Source organism: Vipera berus, assembly GCF_964194415.1.
Source record: "Vipera berus genome assembly, chromosome: 3".
Taxonomy (NCBI): Eukaryota; Metazoa; Chordata; class Lepidosauria; order Squamata; family Viperidae; genus Vipera; species Vipera berus.
The window spans coordinates 2,473,067-2,490,124 of NC_138204.1; the positions used below are offsets into that span (position 1 = coordinate 2,473,067).

Below are 17,058 nucleotides of genomic sequence, written 5' to 3' on the forward strand. Positions count from 1 at the left end.
ATTGGAACACTACTATATAGATACGTAACAGAAGTAAATTTAATCAGCAACAGCTTCCATCTGGATTATATGTCACACAGTAAGGCAAAGATAAACATTCAGGGTACAGTTTGTAAAGTTTATACTTGCATGGCAAAAGGATTGGAGAGTGAAGAACGGGCAAGTCAGAGGTGAAATATTTAACAGAATAACAGAGGGACCTTGGAGGTCATCTAGTCCAACCCCCTGCTCAGGCAGGAAACCCTATACCATTTCAGACAAATGGCTGTCCAGTCTCTTCTTAAAAACTTCCAGTGTTGGAGCATTCACAGCTTCTGGAGGCAGGTTGTTCCACTGGTTAATTGTCCTGTCAGGAAATATCTTCTTAATTTCAGATTGGATCTCTCCTTGATTATTTATTTAGTTATTTATTTAGTTACATTTATATACCACCCTTTCCCTGAGGATTAGTTTCCATCCGTTGCAATATTAGAATATTAGAATAGAAGAGAGGTGGAAGGGACCTTGGAGTCATATACCATTTCAGATAAGTGACTGTCTTGTCCTGCCCTCAGGCGCTTTGGAGAATAGCTTGACTCCCTCTACTTTGGGGCAGCCCCTGAGATATTGGAAGACTGCTATCCTGTCCCCTCTCGTCCTTCTCTTCATTAAACTAGATAAACCCAATTCCAGCAACCGTTCCTTGTATGTTTTAGCCTCCAGTCCCCTGATCATCTTTGTGGCTCTTCTCTGCACTTTTTCCAGTGCACCTACAGGAGATGAGCTATTCCATTGATTAATTATGCTGTCAGGAAGTTTCTCCTTAGTTCCAGGTTGCTTCTCTCCTTGGTTAGTTTCCATCCGTTGCTTCTTATCCTGCCTTCAGGTGCTTTGGAGAATAGCTTGACTCCCTCTTCTTTGGGGCAGCCCCTGAGAGATTGGAACACTGCTATCCTGTCCCCTCTCGTCCTTCTCTTCATTAAACTAGACACACCCAATTCCAGCAACCGTTCCCTGTATGTTTTAGCCTCCAGCCCCCTAATCATCTTTGTGGCTCTTTTCTGCACTCTGCACTAAATTATGGTGAAGTCTTTTTTTTTTGTACACTGCCCAGTGTCACAAAACCTGAACTGAGAAGGAGGAGGAGGAAGAGGAGGAGGAGGAGGAAGAGAAAGAATTTAAAAAGAGAGAGAAAGAGAGAGAATAAAATATAAAGAAAAAGACAACTCCTCTGCCAGAACTGCAATTCCAATCACGGCAGTGACCTCAGCTCGGCTTTCCAGGTGCAGCTCTGGGTCTCCAGGGATGGCCTCTCATCTGAACGAGAACAGACCGTCTCTGATTATGATCCGTCGCCGGTTTCCAAATTTAGGAAGCCGTCTTTCATAAGGCACTATTACGTCAGGCAGAACGATGATCTTTATTTCTCCTGATGCTTCTGGTCGCTGATCTTAAGCTGTGTGGAGAGGTGGCTGTCTCGGGCTTGTCACGTAGGAAGCGCTTGCAAGAAACGGAGCTGAGCTGGATACCGAACGGGAACCGAAAAAGAATCATAGAATCCAAGGGCTGGAAGGGACCTCGGAGGTCATCTAGTCCAACCCCCTGCCCTTATACAATTCAGGACAAATGATTGTCCAATCGTTCCTTGAAAACCTCCACTGTTGGAGCACCCCCAACTTCTGGAGGCAAGTCGGTTCCACTGATTGATTTTTTTTTTTTGGTCAGGAAATTCCTCCTTATTTTGATAAGATAAGAAGAATGGAATGGAACAGAATAGAATAGAATAGAAAATATGGAATGGGATAGAACAGGACAGAACAGAACAGAGTGTGCGACACTCAATGTTCACCTTTCCCCGGAATCTCAGCTTCTGTTCATACTGTGGTAGCCCAGGGGTCTCCAGAGTTGGCCATTTTAAGACCTGTGGACTTCAACTCCCAGAATTCCTCAGCCAGCATAAAAGAATTCTGGGAGTTGAAGTCCACAAGTCTTAAAGTTGCCGACTTGGGAGATCTCTGGAGTAGCACATTTTTTCCTTGATCGCTCCAAAACACATTAGCAGAAAGTCCAATAGAACTTATATGTAAGGGTGTAGGTCTATACATATGCTGTAAATAATGATGATGATGATGATGATGTTGGAAGGGACCTTGGAGGTCATCTAGCCCAACCCCCTGCTCAGGCAGGAAACCCTATACCATTTTGGACAAATGGCTGTCCAGTCTCTTCTTAAAAGCCTCCAGTGTTGGAGCATTCACAGCTTCTGAGGGCAGGTTGTTCCACTGGTTAATTGTTCTCACCGTCAGGAAATTTCTCCTTAGTTCTAGATTGCTTCTCTCCTTGATTAGTTTCCATCCGTCGCGTCTTCTCCTGCCCTCAGGTACTTTGGAGAATAGCTTGACTCCCTCTTCTTTGGGGCAGCCCCTGAGATATTGGAAGACTGCTATCATGTCCCCCCTCATCCTTCTCTTCATTAAACTAGATGTTAAGTATTCGGTTCTTTCAGGCATTGAGCGAGAGGAGGTGTTCAAACAGCAACAAGTTTTTTCAGAGTCAGAACATAACAGAAGCAAGCTAATAGCTGCTGCGCAGCTATTTATACGGTTGGCCTCTAGGCGGCGACCAATAGATTTAAAGTAGCAGTTTCCTGCCCAAAACTACTTAACAGACTGGAGACAGCAAGTCTAGCTCAGCCCAGCAACCATTACATAACATACAAAAGTAGGTCAGCCATTAAACAAACAGACATAAAGCAAGTGATTTAGGCCAATACATTACACTAGACCAGGGGTGTCAAACTCAATTTCATTGAGGGCCGCATCAGCATTGCGGTTGACCTCAGGGGGCCAGGTGGGTATGGCCAGGGTGGGCGTGGCCTACTGGGTGGGCGTGGCTAGAGTGCGTATAGCCTACTGGGTGGGCATGGCCAACTCTACATCATTCGCATCAAGGGTGCTTATGGGAGCCTGGGCAGGAGTGGGACAGATCTGAAGGTCTCTGGCAGAAGGAGGGTCTCTGGGCCAGGGCCAAGGCAGTGGGGGCCGTTCCCTCACTGTTTCCCGGATGGCTTCGCGGGCCACATGAAACCACTTCACGGGCCGGATCCGGCCCCCGGGCCTTGTGTTTGACATGTCTGCACTAGACATACCCAATTCCAGCAGCCGTTCCTTAAATGTTTTAGCCTCCAGTCCTGTGATCATCTTTGTTGCTCTTCTCTGTACTCTTTCTAGAGTCTGAACATCTTTTTTACATTGTGGTGACCATAACTGGATGCAGTATTCCAAGTGTGGCCTTACCAAGGCATTGTAAAGTGGTATTAACACTTCACTTGATCTTGATTCTATCCCTCTGTTAATGCAGCCTAGCACTGTGTTGGCTTTTTTGGCAGCTGCCGCACATGGCTAGCTCATGTTTAAGTGAATGTCCAGTAGGACTCCAAGATCCCTCTCACAGTTCCTACTATTGAGCAAGGTACCCCCTATACTATACCTGTACATTTGGTTTTTCTGTAGTATGTTTTAAATGTGTGTTATGTATGTGTACACTTTGAAAGCCAGCAACTGAATTTCATTTTTAATGTGTGCCGTTGGGCCCACAGGAAAAAATGACAATAAAGGTTATCTAATCTATCTATCTAAAAAAAACCCTTCAAGGGCTGGTTGTCAGTCCCTTCCTTTGGTGTCCCCCGTAACTGTGAGCAGCCACTGAACAACTGTCGCAACTTGAGGACTAGCTGTATTATAAGAGCAATAGCAACAATCAGTTGTAAGATGCCCAGAATCATGCGTTAGCAAGAATGGTGGAATACAAATTTAATGAAGAGATAAATAAAAAAAAGAACTTTAAATGATCTTTTATGTCATTTTGACAGAGGGGCATTGATAAGTTCACTGATTTTCAACTTAGTAGGAATGTTTTGAGAAACATTTAAATATATATATTTAGTACAGGTGCCCATCTTTAAGTCAGTTTAAACATCCCTGTTGTGATGGGCAATAGGCTTGTGTGTTGTTACTTACATAAAAACCAAATTTGGATAATTTACCCAGGATTGGCAAGCATGGCCCAGCATGTTGTGTGAACCCAGCCCACTGCATGTATTCAACCAAACATGACTAAGCACAAACAGCGTTTGGACCATGTAGTTCCCTTCAACTCCATATTGTAGGAAGAATTCCGTTGCTCTCGGTGGCCCTCTCCTCTTAATTTATTAGTGATCCTAATTTACACCCCACCTACTTGTAACAACTTGCTGATGATATGGATGACTTTGGGCCAACTGCCAGGAGAAGGTGAGTTCTAGTTCTGCCTTAGGCATGAAAGCCAGTTGGGTGACTTTGGGCCAATCACCAGGAAAAAGGGAGTTCTAGTTCTGCCTTAGGCATGAAAGCCAGTTGGGTGACTTTGGGCCAATCACCAGGAAAAAGGGAGTTCTAGTTCTGCCTTAGGTATGAAAGTCAGTTGGGTGACTTTGGGCCAATCACCAGGAAAAAGGGAGTTCTAGTTCTGCCTTAGGTATGAAAGTCAGTTGGGTAACTTTGGGCCAATCACCAGGAAAAAGGGAGTTCTAGTTCTGCCTTAGGTATAAAAGTCAGTTGGGTGACTTTGGGCCAATCACCAGGAAAAAGGGAGTTCTAGTTCTGCCTTAGGCGTGAAAGTCAGTGGGGTGACTTTGGGCCAATCACCAGGAAAAAGGGAGTTCTAGTTCTGCCTTAGGCATGAAAGTCAGTGGAGTGACTTTGGGCCAATCACCAGGCGACGGTGAGTTGTAGTTCTGCTTTAGGCATGAAAGTCAATTGGGTGACTTTGGGCCAATCACCAGGAAACAGGGAATTCTAGTCCCGCCTTAAACATAAAAGACAGCTGACTCTCAACCTTTTGGACACCAGGGACCGGTTCCGTGGAGAGAGGTTTTTCCGCGGACATGAGGGGGTGTGGTTTTGCGTGCTGCCTGCATCCCGCGGAGGGGGCTTTGCTTCTTTGCATAGACCGGTTTCTGGCATGCCGTGGCCCGGTGCTGTTATACGGACCAGAGGTTGGGGAGCCCTGGTATAGGGATTCCTGCCTGAGCAGGGGGTGGGACTAGAAGGCCTCCGAGGTCCCCCCCCCCAACTCTGTTGTTCTGCATTTAAAACTCCTAAGGTGAACATCACACAACTTTGCATCACACATTATGCTGTCACATCCTGCATCCTGTGGCTGAGGCCAATTAAGAGGCTTCCTCTACTCCAGGGGTCTTCAAACTTGGCCCTTTTATGACTTGTGGACTTCAACTCCCAGAATTCCTCAGCCAGGCACTGGCTCCAGAAGTGGTGAAAGCTCCAACACTGGAAGTTTTTAAGAAGAGACTGGACAGCCATTTGCCTGAAATGGTATAGGGTTTACTGCCTGAGCAGGGGGATTTACTAGATGACCTCCAAGGTCCCTTCCATCATCATCATCATTCAGTGGGGAACTGAAAGTAGCTGATGGAAGCGGGTTCCGATGTACACGGGTACACGAGGAAAGTTATGTTCAGCAGAAAGTCAGCAGAAAGTGTAAAATTGCTGAGCATCTGTCTACGGTCTCAGGATGAGAAAGGGTATAAAAAATTGGGACTGGATCTCATTGATTTGCCACTGGCCTATAGCTGTCCTTGATGGACTTGCTAGGTCACTGGACCTCATTGCAATGGGTTACTAATGTAAGTGAAGTTGTGTTATTATGTTTTTGCTCTTTAGAAGGCCAGATCCTGAAGCTAAAACTCAAATACTTTGGCCACCTAATGAGAAGGAAGGACTCACTGGAGAAGAACCTAATGCTGGGAAAGATTGAGGGCAATAGAAGAAGGGGACGACAGAGAAGGAGGTGGCTGGATGGAGTCACTGAAGCAGGAGGCATGAGCTTAAATGGACTCCAGAAGATGGTAGAGGACAGGAAGGCCTGGAGGAACGTTGTCCATAGGGTTGCGATGGGTCAGACACGACTTCGCAGCTAACAACAAAAATGTTGCAAATTATTAGCAAAATAAACCTCTGAATTTTAAAGTAAGAATTATGGTTTTGTCGTGGAAAAATCCAATAAAAGACAAGTGACAGCAACACAAAACAATAATTCTTACTTTATGTTTCAGAGGTTTATTTTGCTAATAATTTGGAAACATAGCATAATAACATAACATCACTTGCATTAACAACCCGCTGCAACGAGGACCATATGGCAATAGCAGACTCCAATAGGACAGCTATAGGCCAATGGCAAATCAATCGGGCCCAGTCCCAACCTTTTATACCCTTTCTCGTTCTAAGACGGGAGTCAGATGGTCCGCTGACTTCTGCTGACTTTTGCTGTCTTTTTACTAACCTTCTGCTGAACATAACTTTCCGCACACATCTTGTTTTATGAGGAGGGGACTATATTTTCATCTGCCACAGTTTTGTGTTGCAGCCTCTTGACTTTTTCGTTGGGTTTTTCCACGACACCAGCCATCTGTTGGGGATGCAAGATGGATCTTGCTTCTTTAAAATGCATTTTAGAATGTCCCGTGCTCACCCTGTTTGGGGAGAAAGTGGTGGGTTACAGAAATAGGGACCGTGCGACAAAACTCTAAAAGGTTCAGAGGACAACACAGGCGGTCCTCTCTTTGCAACGGTTCATGTAGTGACCGTTCAAAGTTACAGCGGCACCAAGCAAAGGGACTTACGACTGTTGTTCACACTTATGACCGTTGCAGCATTCCCATGGTCCCGTGATCAAAACTGAGGTGCTTGGCAACTGCACATGTGTACATAATCTGCCATGCACATGTGTACGTAATCTGAACTAGATTGTGTTGTTTCTCTGTGTCATATAATATATGTGGGTATATGCATAATTCTGTATAATAAAACAATATTAATACCTGATTAAAAGCACAAATCAAAACAGAGTTAGAAAGCTACCAATTAGTTAGAAACCAAAGGTAAATATATCTACTTATCCATATATTAGAAATGAATACGTAATTATCTAATGTAAAGACTATACGTCTGTGTGTACTTATTTACATTAGATACATATATATACATACATATATACATATACATATACATATATATGTAAATTTTTTGGCTTGCTAACAAAGAATAAAGGGAGACCAATATGATCATTTCAAACTTATTTGTTCTCATCAGTCAGCCATACCCTTCTGAGATTCGAACCTGGGCCGACTGCATCTTAAGCAGTTGTTTTAACCCCTAGGGCACAGTCTCTCTCTCTCTCTCTCTCTCTCTCTCTCTCTCTCTCTCTCTCTCTCTCTCTCTCTCTCTCTCTCTCTCTCTCTCATCTCAGAAGGGTATGGCTGACTGATGAGAACAAATAAGTTTGAAATGATCATATCGCTCTCCCTTTATTCTTTGTTAGCAAGCAAAAAAAATTACACAAATATGAGCTGCCATTGTTGTGGCTACTGCCTGTAGATGGCCTTGGGCTAGGCTGAAACAGGAAATAAGATTTGTCCCATGTCTGGGACCAAGCAAGTGTTTTCTGAATGCTTAACAAACATTTAACATATAGATAGATAGATAGATAGATAGATAGATAGATAGATAGATAGATAGATAGATAGATAGATAGATAGAGATAGAGAGAGAGAGAGAGAATTGCAACCATTAATTGCTATACTGATATACCTTGATTTTTTTTTCCTGTCTTATTCTTTTCACTTTTTGAAAGCACATTTTAGGCGTCGTTTCGGCATCCACTGGCATTATAATGATCTTTGCCTTTCGTTTCCTTCTTCTGTTTTTCTTTTTCTTTTTGAGCAATACACAAATTAAAAAGAAACAATTGATCAATAAACCTAGTTGCAGGCCCTGGAAAGCTTCCCGAGAGCAGATCTTTCACCGTTGCCCCCACATCAGACGATGCGCGTGTGACCGAAACGCCCTGTTTGCTTGCAACCGTCTTTGCCACCCGCCACAGATTGCCACCATCTGTTCGCCTGGCCTGTTGCTGGTGTCCTGGGATCCATCAAAAACCACTTCTGCGTCCTCCCCGGCGACAAAGCTACACCTCCCTTCCTTGGGAAGGGCTGTCAAAGCGAAGGCTACGCCGCGGTCGATGAAGCGAAAGCTTTCAAAAGAGATCAGGCCATCGCGCTCCTTGCGCAGAATCAGCAAAAAAACCCAAAGAAACGAAAAGAAGCCACATTTCTCATTAGTATTAAACAAACCAGCAAACCAACCGAACAACAGAGTTGGAAGGGACCCTGGAGGTCTTCTAATCCAACCCCTGCCCCCCCTTCTGTTAGGAGAGCTTAACAGAACAACAAAATAACAGAGTTAGAAGAGACCTAGGAGGTCATCTAGTCCGGCCCCCCGCCCAAGCAGGAGACCTTACTGCATCCCAGACTGGCTGTCCAGTTTCTTCTTAAAAGGCTCCAGTGATGGAGCACCCACAGCTTCTGGAGGCAAGGAGTTCCACTGGTTAATTGTTCTCACTGTCAGGAAGTTTCTCCTTAATTCCAGGTTGCTTCTCTCCTTGATGAGTTTCCACCTGTTGCTTCTTGTCCTGCCTTCTGGAGCTTTGGAGGATAGATTGATCTTCCCCTCAAATATTGGAAGACTGCTATCATGTCACCCCTGGTCCTTCTTTTCATTGAACTAGGCCAGGGGTCTTCAAACTTGGCCCTTTGATGACTTGTGGACTTCGACTCCCAGAATTCTGGGAGTCGAAGTCCACAAGTCATCAAAGGGTCAAGTTTGAAGACCCCTGAACTAGACCTACCCAATTCCTGCAACATCCCAGAATTCTGGGAGTCGAAGTCCACAAGTCATCAAAGGGTCAAGTTTGAAGACCCCTGAACTAGACCTACCCAATTCCTGCAACATCCCAGAATTCTGGGAGTCGAAGTCCACAAGTCATCAAAGGGCCAAGTTTGAAGACCCCTGAACTAGACCTACCCAGTTCCTGCAACATCCTTCGTTTGTTTTAATCCCCCAGTCCCCTAATCATCTTTGTGGCTCTTCTCTGCACCCTTTGTGGAGTCTCAACATCATAGTAAGAAAGGGCAGCACACCAAAAGCTATTGATTTTTACTTTATTAAGAAAATGTATATGGTTGCCCAATTCACTTTCGGTGACTCTTGGTAGGTTACGGAAATAAAACTGGGAGTTGAAGTTCACCCCATGCTGGTTGGGGGATTCTGGACATTGGTATCCACCCATGATGGATGGGGCATTCTGGGAGCTGAAGTCCATCCCATGCTGGACAGGGGATTCTGGGAGTTGCATCCTATGCTAGATGGGGGATTCTGGGAGCTGAAGTCCATCCCATGCTGAACAGGGGATTCTGGGAGTTGTATCCCATGCTAGATGGGGGGATTCTGGGAGCTGAAGTCCATCCTATGTTGGACAGGGGATTCTGGGAGTTGATGTTTATCCATCCTAGAATTGCCAAGCTTAAGCAAATCCTCAACTAAACTCTTCTTGAAGATGGCTTCCAAGTCTGCAGTGCTACAATTTCCTTATGGTTGAACTTTGGATCGTGGATAATAATAAAGTTGGAAGGGAACTTGGAGGTCATCCAGTCCAACCCCCTGCTCAGGCAGGCAGGAAACCCTATACCATTTCAGACTAATGGCTGTCCAGTCTCTTCTTAAAAACCTCCAGTGTTGGAGCATTCGCAGCTTCTGGAGGCAAAGCTGTTCCGCTGGTTAATTGTTCCTCACTGTCAGGAAGTTTCTCCTTAGTTCCAGGTTGCTTCTTCTCTCCTTGATGAGTTTCCATGCGTTGCTTCTTGTCCGGCCTTCGGGCGCTTTGGAGAATAAAACATTCTCCAAAGCACCTGGATGTCACACAGAGGGTTCACAACAGCCTCCGTGGCTCTTAATATGGCACTTCCGGTGAACGGAACCTCTTTTGTGGATGAAACGGCTTCCGACTTGTGCCTCGTTGGACAATGAATCTTGAGTTGGTTGACGGTTTGCTACCGAAACATCGGCTTCCCTTCCTGGCCTCTAGAAGTCATTTTGGCAATAAATTAAGTCGTGACAGCCCACTGTCTGCCATGATCTCAGTCCCATCAGGGTTGCGGGTTGTGGGGTGTGTGTGTGTGGGGGGGAAAGCAGCCGTCAGAGCTGGGGCTGAGCTGATGCCCATGCCTGTCTCCAGCTTAATGTTCACATAGACGCCGTCTCTGGCTGAGGTTGGGCCCTGGGCTCTCCAGAGGCGCAGGACTATTTGGAGAGGAAGAACATCAAGTGGGAAACGGCGTGCCATCTAGACGAAGCCAATTCCGAAAACACTGGAGGATAGGAGGGTGCCTGGCACTCAGGCTAGTCAGCCATCAGCAGGCCTAAGGAGAGAAAGGACATCTACGTGCCACTCAAAAGAGCCAATGGAAAAGTTTAAAATACCGCAGGACTGGCCAGCAGGCAACACCCAGAGATGAACGCCAAACAGTAAACGGTGCCCCAGTCAAGGAGTGACCAACTCAGACAAACAATCAAAGAATGAACAAAAGCTAATCAAGAACACTCGCACCGATGCTGAGAGGGCAAGCCATTAGGATATAAATTGAGAGCATATAAATATAAATTGAGAGCAAACTTTCTCCCTTCTAGCACTGATGATGTTCCCACAGTCCTCCTCCTCCTCCTCCTTTTCTTCTTCCTCCTCCTCCCCCCCTCCTCCTCCTCCTCTCCTCTCTACAAACCCCACTTCCTTCTAGCACTGATGATGTTCCCTAGTTCGGTCATGAAACGTCTGCAAGAAAAGCACCAAGCTCAGAGAGCACCAAGGGCCCCACAGTCGTCGTCGTCGTCGTCCTCCTCCTCCTCCTCTCTACAAACCCCACACCCTTCTAGCACTGATGATGTTCCCTAGTTGGGTCATGAAATGTCTGCAAGAAAACCACCCAGCTCAGAGAGCACCAAGGACCCCACAGTCGTCGTCGTCGTCCTCCTCCTCCTCCTCCTCCTCCTCCTCCTCCTCCTCCTCCTCCTCCTCCTCCTCTCTACAAACCCCACACCCTTCTAGCACTGATGATGTTCCCTAGTTGGGTCATGAAACGTCTGCAAGAAAACCACCCAGCTCAGAGAGCACCAAGGACCCCACAGTCGTCGTCGTCGTCCTCCTCCTCCTCCTCCTCCTCCTCCTCCTCCTCCTCCTCCTCCTCCTCTCTACAAACCCCACACCCTTCTAGCACTGATGATGTTCCCTAGCTGGGTCATGAAACGTCTGCAAGAAAACCACCAAGCTCAGAGAGCACCAAGGCCCCCACAGTCGTCTTCTTCCTCCTCCTCCTCCTCTTCCTCCCCTACACCCTTCTAGCACTGATGATAAAACTCACTTGCATTTCCTAAGGCTTTGCCCCTCCGTCCCTTGCTAGAACACATGCCCAGTGGGCACTGCCAACTCCTTGTCTGCAAATACCATCTTGATTCTCGGACACCAAGGTTGCAAATTGCAGGTAGGCACGCAGAAAGGAAGGCTGGCAGGCACATCGCTGGCGCAGGTGTGATTGTGCAGTCAGGCAAGATGAGGTCTCTCCAGCGGACGGTTCTCCAGCTGCTCTGGACCTGAAGGGGCCATTGGTGGAATTATCGCTGCTGGCACACGAGCAGCCATTAAATCTGATGTCCAAAACAGAATGCCAGCAATATTAGAAGAATATTGAATATTAGGCAGTTTGGCCACTGGCTGGATTGCAGGTGATAGAGCCCAGCCCAGTGTTTCTTGACCTTGTCAACTTGAAGATCTGTGGACTTCAACTCCCAGAATGCAGGCGTGGCTGGCTAGGGAATTCTGGGAGTTGAAGTCCACAGAGGTTCAACTTGACAAGGTGGAGAAACACTGCGGTAGCCTAAAAAGTGGTTGGATATTCTGAGGTTAGAATACAGGAAGAATCCAGCTATCGACAACCCCCTTAATGTGGCTGTTGCATTATTTATTTTTAAAAATTAGATTCCATCCCACCTTTATTATTCTATAAGTAATTCAACCTGTTAAATTCCTCCTATTTTCCCCACAACAAGGTGAGGTGAGGTGGGTAAGGCTGAGACCAGGATTGGCCCAAAGTCACCCAGCCAGCTTTCGTGCCTAAGGCAGGACTAAAATTCACCATCTCCTGGTGATTGGCCCAAAGTCACCCAGCCGACTTTCATGCCTAACGCAGGACTAGAACTCACGGACTCCTGGTTTCTAGGCCAGCACCTTAACCACTACCCTAAACTATTATCTCATTAATGTTAACTCACCTACTGGATTGAAGCAAGAGACTGAATCATAATATTACTAGAGTAGAGTAGAACAGAACAGAACAGAACAGAACAGAACAGAACAGAACAGAACAGAACGGAACGGAACGGAACGGAACGGAACGGAACGGAACGGAACGGAACGGAACGGAATGGAATGGAATGGAATGGAATGGAATAGCGGAGTTGGAAGGTACCTTGGAGGTCTTCCAGTCCAACCCCCTTCTCAGGCAGGAAACCCTATACCATTTCAGACAAATGGCTGTCCAGTCTCTTCTTAAAAACCTCCAGTGTTGGAGCATTCACAGCTTCTGGAGGCAGGTAGTTCCACTGGTTAATTGTTGCACTGTCAGGAAATTTCTCCTTAGTTCCAGGTTGCTTCTCTCCTTGGTTAGTTTCCATCTGTTGCTTCTTGCCCTGCCCTCCGGTGCTTTGGAGAATACCTTGACTCCCTCTTCTTTGGGGCAGCCCTTGAAATATTGGAAGGCTGCTATCGTGTCAACCCCAGTGCTTCTCTTCATTAAACTAGACATACCCAATTCCAGCATATGTTTTTAGCCTCCAGTCCCCTGATCATCTTTGTTGCTCTTCTCTGTACTCTTTCTAGAGTCTCAACATCTTTTTTACATCGTGGTGACCAAAAGTGCATGCAGGATTCCAAGTGTGGCCTTACCAAGGCATTGTAAAGCGGTATTAACACTTCACATGATCTTGATTCTATCCCTCTGTTGATGCAGCCTAGCACCGTGTTGGCTTTTTTGGCAGCTGCCGCACAACGGCTGGCTCATATTTAAGTGATCGTCCACTAGGACTCCGAGATCCCTCTCACAGTTACTACTATTGAGCAAGGTACCACCTGTACTATACCTGTGCACTTGGTTTTTCTTGCCTAAATGTAGAACCTTACTTTTCTCACCATTGAATTTCATCTTGTTAGATAGCGCCCAGTGTTCAAGTCAAGTCAGATCCTCCTGTATCTTAAGCCTGTCGTCTGGAGCATTGGCTATTCCTGCCAGCTTGCTGTAGTCTACTAAATAGGCTGAGTTGCACAGCACAGTATGTTACAACAATAACAACACAGATTAACACTAACCCAAGTTTCACGCATTGGGCAAGTACAGCTTCTGCTCCTTGTTTGATGTGTGTGAGTTTATGGAGGAAAACACTCTCTTTGCAAATTGATTAAGCCCCACCTTTGCACTGAGCCGTAAGTTATTTATTTGCCTGGGTTAACAGAAGCTACTGAATCTTGTGGCTTGGATTTAGGGATGAACGTCATGTTATTTATGAACCAGCTTTTTCTAAAAAAAAAATGAGGAGGCTATGCAGCAAGAGAGGATAAAATCAGGCGCCACCAGGCGCAGACGGTGTTCTCTCCTCGGGGTCAAAGCCAGACCTCAACAAATCTGTCCCTACGTGGCAGCGATGAGCTCATGTCTCTGATGGCGTGGTTGTGCGAGAGCAAACGTGTTTCACTCGGGAGCTGGTGGCAAACTGGAGCAAATTGCATGTCACAAACAGACCCTCCATTCCAGGGGCCGAGATGACCTTCAGATGTTGGAAGCTTTGTGCCGTGAGTGTGCAAAGAACCCTTAAACTCAACCCTCTGAAATTAGAATTCTACGAGGGCAATTCGGAAATAAAACTTCTGTTTGGTTATCAACGACAGACACTGGCAGACACAGAACTGTGTTTATGCACATTTGAAAACGACAACATTACATGACTTTCCGACATCACCGCCATTCAAATTGAGGCCCTTGTCACAACGTCTTACAAGGTTTGAAGTTTCTTAGTACTAGTCGCTCGGCGCCAGATCTGGGCTCTGTGTGTGTGTGTGTGTGTGTGTGTGATCAAAAACATCCCGACGAAACCTCTTCGAAAGTCCTTGGGTGCGTCTAGCAGTGTGCGGGCGTTATCGCGGACCAACAACCACCACACCGGAAGTCAGCAGGCCCCAACGCTTGTTATGGCGGCTCGCCTGAGTTTTCGTAATGTTTCACCGCAGACGTCTGAATTGATGGTCAAACCACGCTCTGTGAACCTCACTAGCCGTACTCCTTTGGCATCTTCACATTTGGCAGGATTTTCTACAGTAGCGCTTCCGGTGGTCCTCAATTTATGTCTAGAATGAGCCCAAAATAAGAGCCTTGGTGGAGCAGTGGGCTAATGCCTCCTCAAGTAACACCAGCTGCCTGCAATTAGTGCAGGTTCGAGTCCCACCAGGCTCAAGGTTGACTCAGCCTTCCATCCTTCCGAGGTAGGTAAAATGAGGACCCAGATTGTTGGGGGCAATTAAGCTGACTTTGTAATAATGCTGCTTGGGGGGGGGGGTGTATGAAGGCCCTAATAAGCAGGCATATACATAGAATGAAGGCTACTGCTAAGCTTGTAAGCCGCCCTGAGTCTTCGGAGAAGGGTGGGATATAAATGGAATTTTTTTAAAAAATTCCATTGCTAAGCAAGACAGTCATTAGGTGAATTTTACTTGATTTTACAACCTTTCTCGCCGTTGCTAACCGAGTCTCTACTCCAAGATCTTGGAGGGCCGCTATCATGTCACTCCTAGTCCTTCTGTTCGTTAAACTAGACATACCCAGTTCCAGCAACCGTTTTTTTTAATGTCTGGACTTCAATTCCCAGAATTCCCCAACCAGTATTTTAATGCAAAATGCCGATGGGAACTTTGGGACAGAATGCTTGGGTTTTGGGAAGGAGTTTTCATGCTTTACTCCCACCCCCTGTGCTTTACGCAGGGTTTACGGTCTCTGGTAAAGCTTTTGTACCATCTCTGGGTCCAAGGGAAAAGATGTCTGATTCTTTGCACCCAAATGGAAGGCAGTTCTTCCATGAACTAATAATCAGAGGCATCCATGGAGAGGGGATCGTAGAAATCAAAGCTACAGAGGCAGCCGTGCAATTCAAAGCTCACCCCTCTTTCAGTGTGTTGCAATGCATGCCTTCAATGGTTGCTCTCCAGCTGTGGCCTCCAGCTGTTGCTTCAGAGCCCCCCCCCCCCAAGGGACCCTGCTGCTGAAGTAGAACTTCTGGAGGGTCACCAGTTCCCCAACTCAGCTGTATGTTAAGAGTTAGTTCCAGCATCTTAGCAGTTTTCTCTCTGTCTCTTGAGTAAGTGCTTCCAGTGGCTGGACTCTTTTTTTGTTTTGCATCCGTCTTTAAAAAGGTAAAGGTTCCCCCGCACATGTGTGCTAGTCGATTCCAACTCTAGGGGCCGCTGCTCATCTCCGTTTCAAAGCCGAAGAGCCAGCGCTTGTCCGAGGACGTCTCCGTGGTCATGTGGCCGGCATGACTGGACGCCAAAGGCGCACGGAACGCTGTTACCTTCCCACCGTAGCGGTCCCTATTTTCCTACTTGCGTTTTTTTTACGCGCTTTCGAACGGCTAGGTTGGCAGTTCGAAAGCACGTCTTTACACAAAGGGGAAAAAACAGTCCAGCCTATCAAACACAGTGCCGTAAAAAAACAGATTAGAAACCCAAGTTAAGACAGGCAAGAAAATGGTAAGTGAGCACCTGTCCAGCCTAGACGAGTTCAAATCACCAGGACCAGATGGACTACACCCCAAGGTTCTCAAGGAACTGGCAGACGAGATCTATTTATTTATTTATTTATTTATTTTATTACATTTATATACCGCCCTTTCCCGAAGGACTCCGGGCGGTTTACAAGGTAATTAAAAACCAGATACAAAAGTTAAAAACAAGTTTAAAAAAATTACATTTGTCCCTGTATAAATAAAACCCCAGTTAAAATAAGATTAATCCTCAGCCTGGGCCAGAGAGCTCGAAGAGCCAGGTCTTCAGGTCCCGGCGGAATGAACGGAGGTCGGGGGCAGTCCTCAGCTCCACTGGCAGCTGGTTCCAAAGGGCAGGTGCCCCCACTGAGAAGGCCCTATCCCTGGGTGTCGTCCGCTGGCAATCTCTTACCGGTGGCACCCTGAGAAGACCCTCCCTGTGGGAGCGCACTGGACGAAGGGAACTTGATGCCGGCAGCAGGTGTTCCCTCAGATATCCCGGACCCAAGCCATTTAGGGCTTTATAGGTCATCACCAGCACCTTGAATCTCACCCGGAGGGCAACCGGAAGCCAATGCAGCTCGTGGAGTAGAGGTGTTACATGGGAGTATCGGGAGACCCCCATCACAACTCGCGCGGCCGCATTTTGCACCAGCTGAAGCCTCCGAGTGGTCCTCGAGGGCAGCCCCATGTAGAGAGCGTTGCAGTAGTCTAAACGGGAGGTCACGAGCGCATGAGTGACTGTGCGTAGGGCATCTCGGTCCAGGTAGGGCCGCAACTGGCGCACCAGGCGAACCTGGGCAAAATCTGTTCTGTTCCAGCCTATGACTGTCCCAGTTTGCGGGTCAAGGACAACCCCGTTTCTTTTTAAATCAATAGGCTGGGGGGGGGAACCCAACCCTTTTATTTATATACAGTTCAAAATAATGAAGTCCTCAAAACAAAAGCAGCAGAATATTTTCCTTAGCAAAATAATTAGTTCAAACAGCAAAACAAGAGTTAAAACAAGAAGTTCAGCAAGAACGTAAACAGACCGGGATTTCCTTTGGAGTTCTACGAAAAGTTGCCTTCAGCAACCAGCACCGCCCACACCTTCCCCTTTTATTAGCAGCCCCAAGGCATGGCTTAATAATAATAATAATAAGTTGGAAGGGACCTTGGAGGTCATCTAGTCCAACCTCCCCCCCCCCGCTCAGGCAGGAAACCCTATACCATTTCAGACAAATGGCTGTCCAGTCTCTTCTTAGAAACTTCCAGTGTTGGAGCATTCACGGCTTCTGGAGGCAGGTTGTTCCACCGGTTAATTGTTCTAACGGTCAGGAAGTTT

The 17,058-nt window shown here is 46.6% G+C and overlaps 1 long non-coding RNA gene across 1 annotated transcript; it reads right to left on the minus strand.

The window, feature by feature from the left end:
• Window positions 1-1,436: 1,436 nt before the first annotated feature.
• Window positions 1,437-7,746, minus strand: LOC308666153. The gene is made up of 3 exons (XR_014026048.1): window positions 7,629-7,746; window positions 6,322-6,511; window positions 1,437-1,500 (listed from the first exon to the last, which is right to left on the minus strand). It is a non-coding gene; the product is annotated as an uncharacterized lncRNA (long non-coding RNA).
• Window positions 7,747-17,058: the final 9,312 nt, after the last annotated feature.